The following is a 12348-nucleotide window of genomic DNA, read 5'->3' as shown; positions in this document are numbered from 1 at the left end:
TATAATATTCAACCCTCCCTGCCACCAACGATGTACCCTTCACTGCCACCAACTATAGTAGGCACCTTTCACTGCCACCAGCTGTGTACCCCTCCCTGCCATCACTAGTATGCACTTCTCACTACCACCAGCTATAGTATTCACCCTTCCTACCACCACTATGTACCCCTCACTGTCATCAGTTGTGCATCTCTCCCTATGCACCCTCACTACTACCAACTATAGTATTCACCCCTCCCTGCCACCAACTATGTACCTCTTATGGCCACCAGCTAAAATATGTGCCCCTCACTGCCACCAGCTATAGTATGCAGCCCTCACTGCCACCAGCTGTGCATCCCTACACATATATCCCTCACTGCCACCAGCTATAATATGAAGCCCTCACTGCCACCACCTGCGCATTCCACCCTATGCACCCTTGATTGCCACCAATTGTGCACCACTCCCATGTACCGCTTCCTGTCACCATCAACCCCTTTCTGTCACCTGACTGTGCACTCCTCACTACTAACACCAGCTCTGTACTGCTTCCTGTCACCAGCTACCCCTCCCTGACACTTGAAGGTGGGTTGCGGCTAGAACGTATACCTGGAGGAGGAATATAATGCTGCCCATACATATGTGAGATATTGCATACAATTTTAAAGGGGACATTCGACGCGATGCGTAGGCACTCCGTCGAATGTCGCATCGATAGATATTATGTGCTGCACATAATATTTATCGAATTGTATGAGCACTCGCATTTAAACCACATGCGATTGCTCAAATGCAATCAGCGGTGGAGGAGCGGGACCGGAGCACTGTCGGGGAGCAGGTGCGTACCTTACTGGCCGTGGAGCTGGGGACCGCGGTGCAGCCTGTGAAGAAGCGGTTTCAAAGTCATCTGCCGCTGCTGAGTCCCGCCGCCTGAAAGTTCCACTGCTTCCGTCCCCAGCTCCGGTCCCCGCTACACAGCCGCCACTGCACCCCTCTTCCAGCACCCGATGTCCATTGCAGATGGCATGTGACATTGGGTGCTGCACTGGGCACCACTTGATGTGTTCAGATGCAATGCGATGTCGCATCACATCTGATCGCATAAGTGTATGGGCTACATAAAAGTAAGGAAAGACACCATGCCCAAAGCGTGGCGAGCGTACAGTCCAGCGGCAATAAAATTAAATAACCTGCACCCCACAGTACGTAAATTATAGATAAAATAAAAAACAACTTCCACCCTCACCTAAGGTCAAATCCTCGTCAAAGAACTGAAGTGGATCTAGACACATCCTTTGAGGTGTGCACCCTTCCCTGCCACCAGATTTATAGAACTCATCCTTTTCTTTTTATTTACTGTTTTAGTCTGTCACCACCCCATGGGTGAAATTTAATAGGATGAGAGATTCAGAAAGTGAGAGATTTGGTAAGAAATCTCCAGTTTTTTTAAAAGCGGCAATCCATTTAAACTGCAAAACCAGTTTTATTTTGAAGTGTAAAGATTGCCGCTTTAAAAAAAAAAAAGGAAATTTCTTACCAAATCTCTCACTTTCTGAATCTCTCATTCTATTAAATTTCACCCCATATCTCTGGCTCCTGAGTCACCTGTATTGACGCACTGTGTGTTCTAATCATTTTAATATTTTGGCAGACTTCAAAATGATATAGTATTTTTTTTATTTTATGCCATGAGTTTGACTACTTGTGGCACGCTGGTTGGAAAACTTGCAAATCACTAAATTTACATGCATTTTAGTTGGAACCGCTTCCGTTTTCAACTATTTTCAGTGGATGCAGATTCGAATTTAAACAAACATCAGCGGGGAAAAGCCCTCCGATAACGGCCGCATTGAATAGACACATCCAGAGTTTTTGGCCGAGAAATCAAGACCTTATTGAATACTAATTTAGTTACTTTTAATTAGGTGGAATTTATAAGATACTTTGCAGCATTTCACAAGTGCAGTAATAGAGTAGCTCTAAAGCTATGTACGCACAATTAGATTTTTCCCTGTTTTCGATTTGCTTCTGTTTATAGAAGCAAAATCTAATGGTTTTTAGGACTCTGACTGGCATTCGATTCGATGCACGCTCCAGTTTTCTCTATATCGAAAACAAAAATAGACTGTGCAGCCAAGCAAATATCGAATACAATCTAGTAGGTCGAATGTGTATACTGTGCCTACACTGTGAAATCGAATCAAATACAAAAGTACAGATCTAATGCCATATCTAATGGAAAATGGAATTGACCATCAAATCTGAAGCATGTGTTCACACCTTAAGGTTGACAAGCATTTTATCTGGCAGCCTTACACCCTACAGATACCATGGGCATACTCTGTTCTCTCTCCCAGTCCGTGCAACCTGATATCTGTGCTCTTCCCCTGGGGAGGAGCCATTCTCCGTTCCGTTTCATGTTTAGGAATGGAAAATGTCCATCAGTCGGCCCACATTCAACTTCGAAAATATCAGGAATGCTGGACAATCTGGCATGCCCGATCGATTTATGTTTTTAGATCAGACGCCAACATACACTGTACAATGATGAGGCCGATCCGCTAATATCGAGTGCATCGGCCAGATGTATAGTAGTGTTCAGTAAAATATCGCCGTGTGCAGCGAATCCTGTTTAGGATTCGCTGCACACTCGCTGTGTTCCAGAGGGCTGGCTGCCACTCGCTCTCCCTGTATTCAATGTCGGAGGGGCGACTTGCCCCTCGCGGCAAATCTTAACCCTTGCAGCGGACGAGCGTCCGCGGCAGGGAGCCGTGGGACGGTGGTAGGCAGGCAACGAGACTTGATTACACACTGAGACCACTCATACATATACTTACCTATCTTGACCCCGTAGTTAGGTCTACATCCGTCTGTCAGCTGGTCCTGAAGAAATCCAGGGGTTACCTTACAAGGGTCCTCTGACCTAGATCGGTCCGCTTCGTTCCATGTAGGCATCCAGGTAAGATGAAAAAAATAACAAACCGAAACCCGAGCCAGTATGGACTACAGAGGAGAAGCCGGGGATATTTATTTACATCCGTAGGCAGCCAATAGCGGTATTCAGGAGGAGGAGCTGCTGGTTGTAAACAAACATCCCCGGCTTCTCCTCCGTAGTCCATACTGGCTCGGTTTCGGTTTGTTATTTTTTCATCTTACCTGGATGCCTACATGGAACGAAGCGGACCGATCTACGCCAGAGGACCCTTGTAAGTATAATTTCCTTCCACAGGTATCCCCTGGATTTCTTCTGGACGGGCAGTGGTAGACCTACCTACGGGGTCAAGATAGGTAAGTATATGTTTGAAAGGGCTCCGTGTGTAATACAATTTTATTTTTCAGGTGTGTTTTGTGTTTTTATTTAACTTTTGGTTCTGCTGTGCAGCTAAGAGTCCCAGCAAGCCCATTAATGGGCTGTATGCTGGGACTTGTGGTTCTCCAAGTTCCAGTATGCGGTCCTGGATGCTGGGACTCCTAGTTCCACAGCAGAACCCAATGTTTTTTTCTATCTTTTATACATTTATCAGCCCAGTGGCCACAGCCCAGGACCACGGCTGTGGCCACTGGTCTGATAAATGTGTAAAAGATGGCTTCAGTCTGGGCTGGTAAATTCTGGAGGGGGGAGGGGACACCTTCATTGGGGGTTTCCCACTTCCCCAGGATCCCAGCCAAGACTGACCGGTCAGGTGGTTAATGCTTTGGCCATGGAGACTTGTATAAAAAGTCTCCCCCCGGCTGTGGTATTACCCTGCTGGCTGGTAGGGCCTAGTGTTGGTTCTTAAAATACGGGGGACCCCTACTCGTTTTGTCCTCCGTATTTTGGGAACCAGGCCCGACCTTTGGGCCTGGTGCTGGTTTTAAAAAAAAAAATAAGGGGAACCCTACTTGATTTGTTCCCTGATTTTTATTTTTTTTAAACCAGGACCGGCTCTTTGAGCCTGGGGCTGTTTATTTATTTATTTTTTTACACTGCAGCCTGCACGGATCTGACTGATCCATGTAGGCTGCCGATATGAATTCGTATTTAGCGGCAGTATATATGGGCGCTAAATACAAATTCGCATTTGAAAAAAATAGGAATCTATACGCCATCGGAAAATACGAAGCAAACAAATACGAATTTTTGTATTCTTACTATATTCCCCCCCCCCCCTAGACCTTCTCTGACTCTCTTAAATTATAATTCCAAGAAAACCATTTCCAAAATAGAATGCAATGCAGTCTCCAGTGCACCAACTAGTGTATGGCCCTTGAGAAAGACTCATAGTGAAAATTGTTTATGAAGTTGGTAAAGTCTAAAGGTGCGTACATACGGATAGATTTGGCCAACGATCTGGGCGTTCCCGATCGATTGAAACGACAAATCGTTCCGTGTGTATGAACGATATATCGAACGATGCGCGTACCCGACGGTCGTTGGTAGAGGTCGCTGATCTTTCCTGCATGCAGAAAGATCAGCGACCAATCGTTAACGATGTGTACCAATCGTTTCATGTGTATGCACGATGAACGATTTGGTAAGGCTGATTGACTGGCTCCCTCTCCCTCCACCATCGTTAAAGATCAATCTTTCATGTGTAATCGTTTGCTCAATCGTTCATCATTTGTCACCAAATCGTTTGTGCAGGAGGTTCAGAGGAAATCGTTAACCAGATTGAATCGTTGGAGAAATCTATCCATGTGTACGCACCTTAAAGGTGCCCACACACTAGAAAGATCTGCGATCATAAGCATTCAAATCTTTTGTCGGTCCTGGACAAAAGATTTCAGGCAAGCGCACATCTTCACCAAAGATTTTTCTTAAGATCCCATGTGCGTTCCTGTGGATCTTTTGTTAAATCTTTTGATCTTATGTGGGGTACACACCAGGACGATTTGGCCAAAAATGAGCCAATTTAGATACAATCTTGACCGATTGTATGTAAATCGGCCATGTTTTGGGCCATTTCGCTGCCTTTTTGATGCGATCCCGATACGATGCGCAGCCCCGCGGGTCGTTAGGTCTTTTCTGAGATCCTACCTGCAGCAGTTAGGATCTGAGAAACGAAAATTGTAGTGAGTGCGGGTCGCGATCACATCAGGGCCTTTTCTGTCCGGGTCGGCGGCTCTGTCAGCTCGTGAGCGGGTCGTACGGTCCTGTGATGACCCTCTCACGAGCAGCATCATGCTGGTGTGTACCCAGCATTACATGCTGCATGAAATATCAGAAGATTTAGCAAAAGATCCCTGGGAGCGCGCCGATTTTCGACCGATTGTTGGTAAACATCGGGGAAAAAAATCGTTCTAGTCTATGGGCACCTTTAGGCACTGTTTCCCAAAATTTTTTGAATCACTGCACCCTAGAGCAGGGTTTTTCAACCACTGTGCCGTGGCACACCAGTGTGCCTTGAGCGGTTCTCAAGTGTGCCCCTAGATCTAGAGATGTCCAAACAGTTCACAGCCACCACCAGTTCAAGTGTTCTTTACTGGACTCTTCTTTTTATGTAAAGGGCCAATGTATTTTATTTTTTTTTACCTGTGGGGACCAGTGTAATTTGTTTTTTTTTATATGGGGGCCAATAGTTTTTTTTTTTTCCTGTGGGGGCCGCTGTCTTTTGCCCTGTGGGGATCTCATGGTGTGCCTTAACAATTTTAAAATCTTGTTTAGTGCGCCGCAAGGTAAAAAGGTTGAAAATGACTGCCCTAGAGTATCCGAATTTTTTCATTGCACTCCTAGGCCAAATGTTTCTTATTGAGAAATTTAGATTTAAAAAATATATATATATATTAGATTGTGTGTTTTATACTGTCATCCTTAGGGTAAGTTATGTAGTGAGGGACTGGATTTACTTCTGTGTGTCCAAATATGTTATGATTGGAAGCCACAGGCATTGCTTTTGCCTACTGAATTGACATAAAATAATTTGAATTGGTCCTGGAACACCAACCCAGGGCACCCCTGCAGTTGTCCCGAGGCATCCTAGGGTGCCACTGGAATACGGCCACTAGGTCTACAAGCATTAGGTCAACAGGGTCATTAGGTTGACATGGGGAAGATCAACATGGTGTTTTTCACTTTTTTTGTGCCGACAGTTGGTATTTCATGCCCTACCATCCACTAGGGCATGGCGGGAGAATAAAATAGTGTGCCCGAAACATGGCGAGCCATGCTAGGGGACAGGGTGCTATGTTTCAGAGTCCATGTTGACTGTGTCGACATTCGGGACAAAAAGTGAAAACCTCCATGTTGACCTAATGACCTAACCCATGTCGACCTTCCTGCATATCGCCCTAGATGCTGTCTGTCCATTGATCCATACCGGTGCCAACGCACACAGTTTGTGAACCACTGGTCTAAGGGCTTCATGTAATATCCTCCGAGTTCCAGAGGTGCGTGATGTTTGCACGAGGCTGCTTGTTTTTTAAACCGCAAAACCTGATTTGTTTTGCCTTGTAAACGATTGCTACCTTAAAAAGAACTGCCAGGTTTGCACTAAAGTTCCGCACCTCTGGAACACGGAGGCTGTTACCTTTAGCCCTAAGTGCTTGAGTGGTTATTCTTGTTCTCTGCCCAGGCAAGGGGCCAGGTGCACTATGCTTCAAAAGTGATAAAAAAAACAACCAATCAGCTCCTCCCTGACATTTTTCTAACACCGTCTATGACATGGCAGTTATGAGCTGATTGGCTGGCTGTTTATCACTCTCCATTTGATCACTTTTGAAGCTTAGTGCATCTGGTCCAAGGTCTGGAACCTGGCAAAATACAACTAACTTGGGGGGTCTGATTCAGAGATGGACACAAGTGCGGTATTCTCTGCAGCGCAGCTGCTGATATCAGTGTGTGAAGCTGCCGACCAAAAATGAAGGGACCTCCCAAGGGAGCTACCGCAACTTATTCTCAGTTGCGTACGCCTGCACAGCCTATACGCAAGAAAAGGAAACATCAACTTCTCAAGTATGTCAAACTGAACACGGCAGTAGTCACGCAGACTCCTTGTTTTTTATTCTAGGGCTCACAGCTGACTTGAGATAAGTGCGCCCGAAAATGGCCATGCCACGCCTGCGTTTTAACAACTACTGTCGCTCACTTTGTGGGTCCTTATTGTGTGTCTTGCAGAGGCAACTTGATGTATGCGCAATGCAAACGCAGCTCATGCGTAGTCTGATCATCATTGCTCAGTTACTTCGCTGTACGGCCATCTCTAAAGTAGGCTGAGATTGGAGAGCAAGTTAAACTTAATATACTATTTCCGACACTGGTGGTATTCTTTCTTTCATACTCTTCTGGAAATTGAAATTACATTTGTAGTTTTAGAATATTGCCGCATCTCAATAAAGCTGACAGCAGAGCTTTGGGTGATGATTACGGCATTGTGAGAAGCCCATTTCTCTCCTGAATAGTGAGCTCTGCAGGCCGTATCCTCATAGAAGTAGAGTTTTTTTGTTTTTTTTTTTAATGAAACTTACCTTCAACAAATACTGTACAAAGGCTAAAAAATGTAGTAATCATAATTTTATTAATGTAATGTATTTTCTCGTCAAGTGGAATCGGCCATGATTGTGTAATTTAATTAATAGGTGGTTAAGTAATCTGTTCCAAGTTTCCAGAAGTGGCATAATGTCATAGATCTCAGCTGCAGATAAAGTGGTAATACGGCTGCTTAAATATCCTGATTTCTAGAATTGGACACTGCAGCATCCTTGTGTGCGTCTCTTACCGTTATCGGAAACCTACAGATGTGTCCCACTACATTGCTGCTGCAGTTTATTGTACTAGGACTGCGATGCGTGGCGCAGTCCATCGCATTGAAGTAAACGGGAGATGCGCGCAGTTTCCAACTGTCATTCACTGCAGCGGCAGAGCGGGAGCCTCTATGAGGTCACATCTGTAGAAGACAGGAACTGCTTGGCCTATCTGGTCTGCCCTTGTACATGCACACACTAGAGTTCATTTTTGTTGAGAACCAATAAAGGGCCTGATTCAGACCTATGCAGATGTCAGCAGCCGAGCAAACCGGTTAACGTCTGCATCTAAACTGACTTTTATTCCAGCCGCAGATCGCCAAAAAAGGGGGCGGGCGTTGACGTCATGTGATGTCAGCCGCCCATCCCGAGCAGGCATCGACATGCCTGAGTGTGCAGGGGAACGCCCAGCGTTTTTATGGGGATGCCCATAAATCGCTGGGTGTTCCCTTGAGCGCCCCCTTTCGCCCCTCCTGCAGTGAACGGCTTTCTAAGTGTGAAACTCGCGGAAGCCATTCGCTCCTGGGGTTTACGCGCATGGGGTTTACCCATGGGCATATTCGCACATGCGCAAACCCCCACCATCGGACACTGGCCCAGATGGATGGGATTGAATCGGCCCCTAAGTACCCTGGGAAACCCTTACTATGTATATGGAGAAGATACAAACTCGACACAAGGCAGTGATGGAAAATAAACCCGTGACCTCGGTGTTGTGCGGCAGTAACTATTACACCATCCGTACTGCATGTATTGCCCCAGCAACTGTATGCAAATACAGCCACAGCCCTTTTCTAGCTATGGGGGTATTCAATCCTGGGCAAATTTATTGGCCAGGCAAAAACTCGACAATGATTTGCTGATCAGTATCCAATCACAGACGATTTCACCCGTTTTTTAGTACATTTTTACCCATTTTTCTTTTTTTTCTTTTGGCGAATGGGCATGGTCGAAAATGTCTGCATACTTGTGAAAATCAAGTGAATTGGCGTCAATTTCGCCAACTTATGTGGTTTCCGCCCAGGTGAAAAATTGTCACAGGGATTGTATCGGGCGAGACAAATTTGCCCTAAAAACGGGCAAAAAGTGCAGATTTGTATTTATTTATTTATTTTTTTGACAAAGGGTAAAATTCATCTGGGATTGAATATCCCCCCCCCTATGTGTCAGCACTTATAAGGATTGAGAATACACTATGAGCATCTGCATGACCAAGTGTTGCTTATAAACTTCCTAAACCAAATGTCACAATACAGATTATTACAGTACTGTATATAGGGCCTTATTCTAGTTCATTCTTTCTGACAAAATCCTTCTTAGATGGACAAAACCATGTGCACTGCAGGTGGGGCAGATGTAACATGTGCAGAGAGAATTAGATTTGGGTGAGTTATTTTGTTTCTGTGCAGGGTAAATTCTGGCTGCTTTATTTTTACACTGCAATATAGATCCCACTTTGAAGTAAAACCCTACCCAAATCTAATTCTCTCTGCACAAGTAACATCTGCCCCACCTGCAGTGCACATGGTTTTGGCCATCTAAGAAGGAATTTGTCAGAAAGAGTGAACTAAAATAACCCCCATAGAGTTGTGCAGGCGGGCCAAAACCTTTTTGTACAAGAAAGTAACTCAAATGACGGCTAATTAGTTGTGCTCAAAAACAAAAGCTCAAATATTGTGGAGTGAATGTATTGGGCCTTGTAGAAGGAGAAAGGGGAGAAGTTGACCAAAACAACCAATCTGTCACTTATCTAAATGTATAAAATCTGGTTGCTTTGGGAAACTTATTTGGAAGCGGCAACCCGACACGGATCGCGGTATATTAACTCTACACATCTGATCCCAGCCATTCCCTCCTGCCACCTAACTCTAACTGCCGCCCCCCCCCTCTCATTTAGCCTAACCCCAACCATCCCCTCTTGCTGACTAACCCTAAAGCCTAACGCCAATCCCCGTACTTACTTTTGGAATCTGTCAGGATTCCATTGTCATTATCCTGACCGCATCCCCTTCATTAATCTTCCCTTAACACTTCTCTGTGCTGTATGGCAGCAATGTTTCATTTGGTTTATATCTAGTAACTAAGAAGGCCACGGCATTTGGACAATATTAGTGGCACATTTATGAACTATTGCCCAAGAAACTGCATGCCAAGAACAATAACAAATGCTGCAATACAATGTAAAGATGCCCGCTCTGTACCAGGTGCCGGACGGGGTCCCGACCGGCATTTTCCCGATGTCGGGATTCCGACTGCAGACAGCCGGGTTCACGACGGCCTCCTGCTATTTTCCCTCATGGGGGTACACGACCCCCATAGAGGGAGAATAGAATAGGTGGCGAGTGTAGCAAGCCACCGTGCCTGCAAGGGGCTTAGTTGCGCTCACCATGCTGTCCGGGCAGTCGGGATCCCGACATCAGGCTAATGACTGTCCGGATCCCGACTGTCGGACCCCTGTACCACACCCCTCTGTACCATAGGCCCTTAGCATTGGATGGCACCCAAACCCTGTCAGTAACATGCTTCACCCAATATTAGGTGACCCCTAGAAAGCTTGACTATATGAGATCCTGCTGTGTGTTTCCTAGCATGTTGCCAGCTGTTGCTTTCATTGTGCGTGTGGTATTTCCAGTCTTTTGTCCACTACAAATAAGCCTTTTTTCAATTTACTGAAAAGCCATACACTGCAGCAGCAGCATTCATTCATCTAAGTGTAATTGTGTAATCCTATCGCTTAAAGGCAAACCTATATTAAGGCCAGTGATGTCACTGTGTAATCTGGCAGCAGAGCAGTCATTCTCGCTGTACCGCCTCCGCATGGCATCTGCTGGCTGTAGGAAGGCGCGCACCGCTCTGCAGCATGTACCCAGTGATCTCATTATTAGGTCATGTTCTACTAAAAATGTCTGGCGCTAATTCAGGGATTTCTCCGACTTTCCTTGTATTGAATTGATTTATATTTCTTTATGAGCGTAATTGCAGCATAGACGAAAAATGTTACTCCGTTTATCACGTTGGTCTCCACATAACACCACATAGGCATTTCTAACTCTACACACTCTGGCACCCCAAGGGCTTTTGCACTACACATCCCAGCATGCATTGCTACTGTATTAGCATGCCTAAACAGCAGCACTTATAGCAGGGCATGCCAGGGCATTCTTTTACCTTTCACAGACCCTATTAGAGTTTATAGTTTTCGATCTCAATAATCTTATGGTGCCCAAACATTGTATGTTTTTTGTAATCACATGTGATGCGCTACAGTGCGCGATTCGAACTAGATGCTTTGGGGGGGAGGACACACCCGGCCCTAACCCTAGGGAAGAGGACCCACCGATCCCTATTTTCCCCTCTTGGGCCTTTTGGCTGAGCGAGGTCAGGGGAGTAACGTTGCCTTTCTCCTTTGGGAGATGTCCATACGCCCCCTATGCACGATTTAGGTCACTGCACTTGGTGTTTGGAGCACCACCTCGGGCTCCAAGTAAAAAAAAAATATGAATTAATCCCAAAAATCTGGTAATGTCTGAGGACAAATTACAATCAACCATTTGCTCCTAAAAGCTGGAAAATGGACAAAAAACACAGTCATTTGCATAAATTGATTAATTCAAAAGGATTTAACCAACTTCATAATTTTTTTTTACGGTTTTCCGTGTTTGGGAGCAAATGGTCCATTGTCATTTACCCCCAGAAATTGACAGATTTTTATCGGTCAGATTAGAAAGATCATTTTATAGTGTGTATCCAGCTTTAGGCCGGATACGCATTTTGGCAATGTATCTGCCGTCTGGCCTTCCCACCAACCGGTCATCCGCCTGATATTTCTGGGCAGCAGAGAATTTGTCTAGCCCCGTCATATAGCGCATCATAGTGCACTTGTTAGATAAGTTGGTGATGTCCTTCAACGGTTTACAGTATGTGACGAGTACGGATGTGGGACGGATATTAGACAGCACTTACATAGACAGCCATTACATCGACACCATTAGTTCGACAGCTCAATAGGTCGACATGGTTTTAGGTCGACAGCTCATTAGGTCGACATGTTTTTAGGTCGACACTGCCATTAGGTCGACAGTGTCTATGTCGACAGTCAAAAGGTCGACATGGGGTTTTTCACTGTTTTTTGGCCGAAATGTCGACACAGTCGACATGGACACAGTTTGAAGTGAACCGCAGCCCCTCGCATCGCTCGCTTCGCTCGCAATGCTTCGGGCACGGTGCCTCGCTGCGCTCGGCACACTATTTTATTCTCCCACCACGCCCTAGTGGATAGTAGGGCATGAAATACCGCCTGTCGGCACTCAAAAAAACAGTGAAAAAAACCATGTCGACCTTTTGACTGTCGACATAGACACTGTTGACCTAATGGCAGTGTCGACCTAAAAACATGTCGACCTAAAACCATGTCGACCTATTGAGCTGTCGAACTAATGGTGTCGATGTAATGGCTGTCTATGTAAGTGCTGTCTAACAATAGTCCGGATACCACGAGTACTTGGGAGCAGTTCAGAGCCAAATTGATAATCCTGGTCTACTATGTACAGTGATATTAAAGTTATTCTAGAAGAGGGGTTGTATCAGGAAATACTTTATCTGGAAAACTCCTTCAACTCCATTATTAAAGTGCCCATGTGTGCTATT

General features: G+C 45.4%; 1 protein-coding gene across 1 annotated transcript in view; it reads left to right on the top strand.

Annotated features, from left to right (window-relative positions):
* TRMT6 (tRNA methyltransferase 6 non-catalytic subunit) overlaps nucleotides 1–12348 on the top strand; it is a 58689-nt gene that overhangs the window by 435 nt on the left and 45906 nt on the right. The gene's annotated exons all lie outside the window — the stretch shown is intronic.

This window comes from Crinia signifera, chromosome 3 (assembly GCF_055691185.1).
Source record: "Crinia signifera chromosome 3, ASM5569118v1, whole genome shotgun sequence".
Taxonomy (NCBI): Eukaryota; Metazoa; Chordata; class Amphibia; order Anura; family Myobatrachidae; genus Crinia; species Crinia signifera.
This window is presented reverse-complemented; position numbering and strand designations above follow the sequence as displayed.